This window comes from Equus caballus, unplaced genomic scaffold (assembly GCF_041296265.1).
Source record: "Equus caballus isolate H_3958 breed thoroughbred unplaced genomic scaffold, TB-T2T unassigned-0001830, whole genome shotgun sequence".
Lineage (NCBI taxonomy): Eukaryota > Metazoa > Chordata > Mammalia > Perissodactyla > Equidae > Equus > Equus caballus.
The window spans coordinates 20,001-24,801 of record NW_027222200.1 but is presented as its reverse complement, the minus strand read 5'-3'; the positions used below and the strand labels follow the sequence as shown (position 1 = coordinate 24,801).

Here is a 4,801-nt window from a genome sequence, read left to right as displayed (position 1 = left end):
ACCCTTAGGCCGCAGTCCGCCAAGGGCCGGGAGGCAGGGAGGGAAGATGTTGGGGCAGGGTGGCTGTCTGAGAAACTCGCCTCGTCTGGGGCAGAAAGAGTGCCCCCCTCCTTTCTCTAACCCTACTAGACTGCTTGAGGATCACGGACGGTTTGGCTCATCGATGAGCCCTGCGTTATGGGCCCGGCAAGCAAACTCCTAACTGGCAACCCGCTGCTCTAGGCGTGTGTGGGTTTTTTGATCATTCACCTTCAAGTTCGCACGACATTGGTCCGTGTCCCCCGCCCCAGCTTCCCATGGGAAATCCTCCGTCTCTTTCCACAGACTCACTGGCGACTTCACACAGCGCCTGCCTCCTCCTCCTCCTCCTCCTCCTCCCCCCCCCTCCTCCTCCGAAGGAAGGGGCTGACCCCATGGCCGAGCGGTTGAGTTTGCACGCTCCGCTTCAGCGGCCCGGGGCTTCAAAGGTTCGGATCCTGGGCTCGGACACGGTACCGCTCATCAAGCCACGCTGAGGTGGCGTCCCACACGGCAGAACCAGAGGGACCCTCAAAGAGAATATACAACTAGGTACTGGGGTGCTCTGGGGAGAAGAAGAAGAAGGAGGAGGAATAAAAAGAAAAGATAAGATTGGCAATGAGCTCGGGTGCCGGTCTTTAAAAAAAAAAAAAAAAAGAGGAAGAAAGATGGACAAACAGGAACGAATCCCACTGACGGCACCTCCAAATGGTGGGGGGTAGGGGGGTGGGGGGGGTGGGGAGTGGCATCATCGGGCCAATGGTGACTCTAAGTCGTGATCCCGCGGTTGTGTTATTTGATATTTTATCGAATCGATTTATTATTTTATTTTTGAGGAAGATGAGCCCTGAGCGAACATCTGCCGCCAATCCTCCTCTGTCGGCCGAGGAAGACTGGCCCTGAGCTGACATCCGTGCCCATCCCCCTCTACTTTCCAGGTGGGACGCCTGCCACAGCGTGTCTCGCCAAGCGGTGCCGGGTCCTGCGCCCGGGATCCGGACCGGCGAACCCGGGGCCGGCGGAGCGGAACGTGCGAACTTCACCGCCGCGCCACCGGGCCGGCCCCCGGAGTTGTTTTAAAAATCCAGTAAGGGGCTGGCCCCGTGGCCGAGTGGTTAAGTTCGCGCGCTCCGCTGCAGGCGGCCCAGTGTTTCGTCGGTTCGGATCCCGGGCGCGGACACGGCACTGCTCATCAAACCACGCTGAGGCGGCGTCCCACATACCACCGCTAGAAGGACCCACAACGAAGAACACACAACTATGTACCGGGGGGGCTTTGGGGAGAAAAAGGAAAGACAAAAAATAAAATCTTCAAAACTCCAATAAAACTTTGAGTGAAGACGACGAGGAGGATGCGAAACGTATCTCACGCCTCCGAGCCGAGCCGTCCGTTTAGGAAGGGGGACGAGGACCCTTTGTAAGCGATGTCCCTTTTTAAGCACCATTCTAAACCACAGAACAGAACTCCCTCTCCTCGACCCGGAGCGACCCGGAGCGAGGAGGTTCCTGGGTGTGTCAGAGAGGGCCACGTCCTCTGCAGCACGAACGAACCGCCAGGGTTCGGCCACGGGAAAGAATTTCTTCCTCTCCAGGCGGACTAAAAGTCGCCGACGGCAGCGGGCGTAGGTGCTATCCTTCCCGTCCAGGAAAGGCAGGGAGAACTTCAGCCGTGAAGAGAAGGAGGTCTTCCTCACTCCCCGTTTCGGGAGGGCCCCTTTGGCAGGGGAGTTTTGTCTCCTGATTTCAAGTCAGGAAGAAAAGGGAGAGAGAGAGAGAGTGTCCTTCTCGTGCCAGGTCGGTCTGAGGGGGACCTCCTCTGGTTTCCTCCCTTCCCAGGGAAGGCCGTTCGCTCCTTCTTCTAGAAAAAGCTCCCAAAGCACCACCGCCCAGGATGGTTGACCTACGCCCATCGTCCCTCCTTTCCCAATCATTTCTACCGCGACAGAGGGACAGAGGCCCCGGCCCCATCCCCATCCCCACCCCCACCCCCATCGCCTGCCTCCTTGATGGCCAAAGGAGCTGCCTCTGAGAATGGAACGGGGCTTGGAAACCTTCTAGAGGGGTGACTCTCACCTGCCTGCCTGCTGGGAAAAGCACCCACGCTGTCCATCGGACTGCCCTTTTGGGCAAACGTAGGCGTGCCACATAGCGATCGACAGCTATGGCGGGGGGGCGGGGGCGGGGTGGCGTGGTGGTGCCCAGGATCCACGACACGTGACGGCTGCGGAGCACGACAGCCCTAAGACCTTGAGGGAGACGGGGTGGCGCGTGAATCCTTTCGGAACGAGAACGACAGGAAACGCTGACGGGGACGTGTTCTCGTCTCGAGAACACACCAACGCCTCGCACGGTGTCTGACCCGGGGTGCCTCTGACTTTTGTCATCAGAGACGATCCTGTCGACCGCCCCTCACGCTTTGGGGAAAAGGGGAGAGGGACTCGGTAGCACGGGAGAAGCCATCCATCCGCCCTTCCTTTCCGTCTTCACGGCTCCTTCTCGTGGAAAACGAGGAAGCCGTCCGGAGGAACGGAACACTGACCCGGGCCAAAGCGTGGCCCAGCCTGAGCCTCCAAAACCTTCTGCTAAGTGAGAGGTGCCAGACATCCAAGGCGACCTACGTTGCGATTCCACACAGAGGAGAGAGCTAGAACGGTCCAACCCTAGAGGGCGACAGCAGATGGCGGCGGCGGCGGCGGCGGCGGCGGCGGCGGCGGCGGCGGTGGTGGTGGTGGTGGTCGTGGTGAGGCAGATCCGGGAGTGGGGCCGTTTTTTCTTTCGGAGGGAGGGGATGGAAACGGAAACCTTCTGGAAATAGATAGCCGTGACGGATGCGCCACCTTGGGGAGAGAGACCCCCGAAGGCCACTGGCTTGTGCCCCGTGGAAAGGATGGATTCGGTGGGATGGGAATTCTACCTCCGTGTAGAGCGTGTGGTAAACCACGAGGTGGGTGGGTGGGTGGATGGCCTCCCTGCCTCGCCTCCACCTAGACGTCCACACACAGAGACCGACGAGGGAGGGAGGGAGGGAGGGAGGGAGGGAGAGAGACAAGATGGACAGAGGCCGAGGCCGAGGCCGAGGCCGAGGCAGTGAGCGAGTAAGTGATCGACCCTGGCCATAGGGATTCCTCAGAGGGCGTCTCTTGGCTCCCCAAACGAAGAATGTGTGTGGAGATCGAGAAAGATCACCGACCTAGGAGAACCAGCAAGACTTCCTCACCCTCCAGAGAGCCGCTGGGCCCCTGCCGTCCCTGCCACCGCCACCCCTACCCCTCGCCTTTGGCAGCGACGCCAACGAAAGGCAGGCAGACGAGTGGGAGAGTCGTGTGGTGGTGTCCCCCAAGGAAGGTGGGTCCATGCCGACGAGCGGTCGTCGGCGTGTGGAAAAGCCAGAGGCGGGCTGACTAGAAGGAGGGCGTCCTGGGGGAAGGGGCCAGGGTGTGAGGGAGAGAGGCCTGTTTCTCTTCCCCTGTTGGTCCCAAGTCAGGGGCCCAAAGGAGGAAAGCTGTCCGTTCCTTTCCGACTCGGACGGTTCGGGCGGGACCGACCGATCCCCGTGGCGGCGCGGTCGGGGCTTTCTGGACCAGAACCCCTCTCTCCGTCGCCTTTCGACCACACACACGCTTTAGAGGCCAAGAGAAAATGGATCGGGTCTCTCTGTCTCTCTCCCTAGAAAACAAGGGCCGGGGGCCGAGCCCGTGGACGAGCGGTCAAGTACGCGCCCCCACCCCGACCCCCGGCTTCGACGGCCCAGGTTTTCACCGGTTCGGATCCTGGGCGCAGCCCCAGACCCAGCATCGCCCTTCAAGCCCACATAGCAGAAACCCGAAAGACCTACCACTGGAACCTACAACTATGGATGGACGGGACGGGACGGGACGGGGCGGGGCGGGGCGGGGCGGGGCGGGGGTGGGGGGGGGCGGCTTTGGGGAGAAGGAAGAAAGAAAAAATAAAAGAAACACAAGGACGGTCATCGCGATAGTTCTTTCCACTTCCATCCATATGTTAACAGGACCCAAGTTTCCCGACCTCCATTTGGATGCATGTTAACTAAATGGAGAAGCTATTCAAAGGACTCCTCTAAAGAAGTCCACGTTCTTCTTTCTAAATGATAATGAAAATCATTGTCACCACCGCTCTTCCGACCCTCCATGTCCAGACGGCCTCCCGCCCCTCCCCCATCCCCAACTCCCGCCCCGCCCCGCCCCGCGCCGACCCCCGCCCCCGGCATTCGCCCCGCCCACCTTTCCCTCTCCACTCCTACCCCCCCGCCCCCCGCCGCCCGGGACACCACCCCCCGCACCCCACCCCCCCCCCCATCCCGGCCGGGCCACCTGGTCGACCTCCTCGAACACTATATAAGAGGATGCCGGGCAGCCGGTGGCGCCCGACAAGCGGCCTCCTCACCGGCCGGACGGATCAGCCTCGCGGGGGCGGGCGATGGGGAGGCGTTCGTCCAGGTCAGGTCAGGTCAGGTCAGGTCAGGTCGGGGGAGGGAGGATGCAGCGCCGGCCGGCCTGGTGCGTGGCCTGGTCCCGATCCACCCCGCGTCTCGTTTCTCGGGCCGGGACGAGTACAGGCGGGGAGGCCGACTCGGTCACGGAAAGCGGCCTTGGGGAGGTTTTGGCGAACGTCCCTGTCCCAGGGCCGTCTGCCGACTAGGGGACGGAGTCCTCCTCCATGCGCCTTCTCGCCCCCAGTCGGGCGGGTTGTGGGTCGCGCGGTCGACTTGGCCATTTCACCGGAGGCGTCCTGCCTGCCGGGGCTCCCTCCCTCGGGCCGGTGC

The 4,801-nt window shown here is 61.8% G+C and overlaps 1 long non-coding RNA gene across 1 annotated transcript; it reads right to left on the bottom strand.

The window, feature by feature from the left end:
* Window positions 1–810: 810 nt before the first annotated feature.
* LOC138922622 (uncharacterized) lies at window positions 811–2,995 on the bottom strand. Its single transcript, XR_011435745.1, has 2 exons — window positions 2,092–2,995; window positions 811–1,755 (listed from the first exon to the last, which is right to left on the bottom strand). It is a non-coding gene; the product is annotated as an uncharacterized lncRNA (long non-coding RNA).
* Between the last annotated feature and the right edge of the window lie 1,806 nt (window positions 2,996–4,801).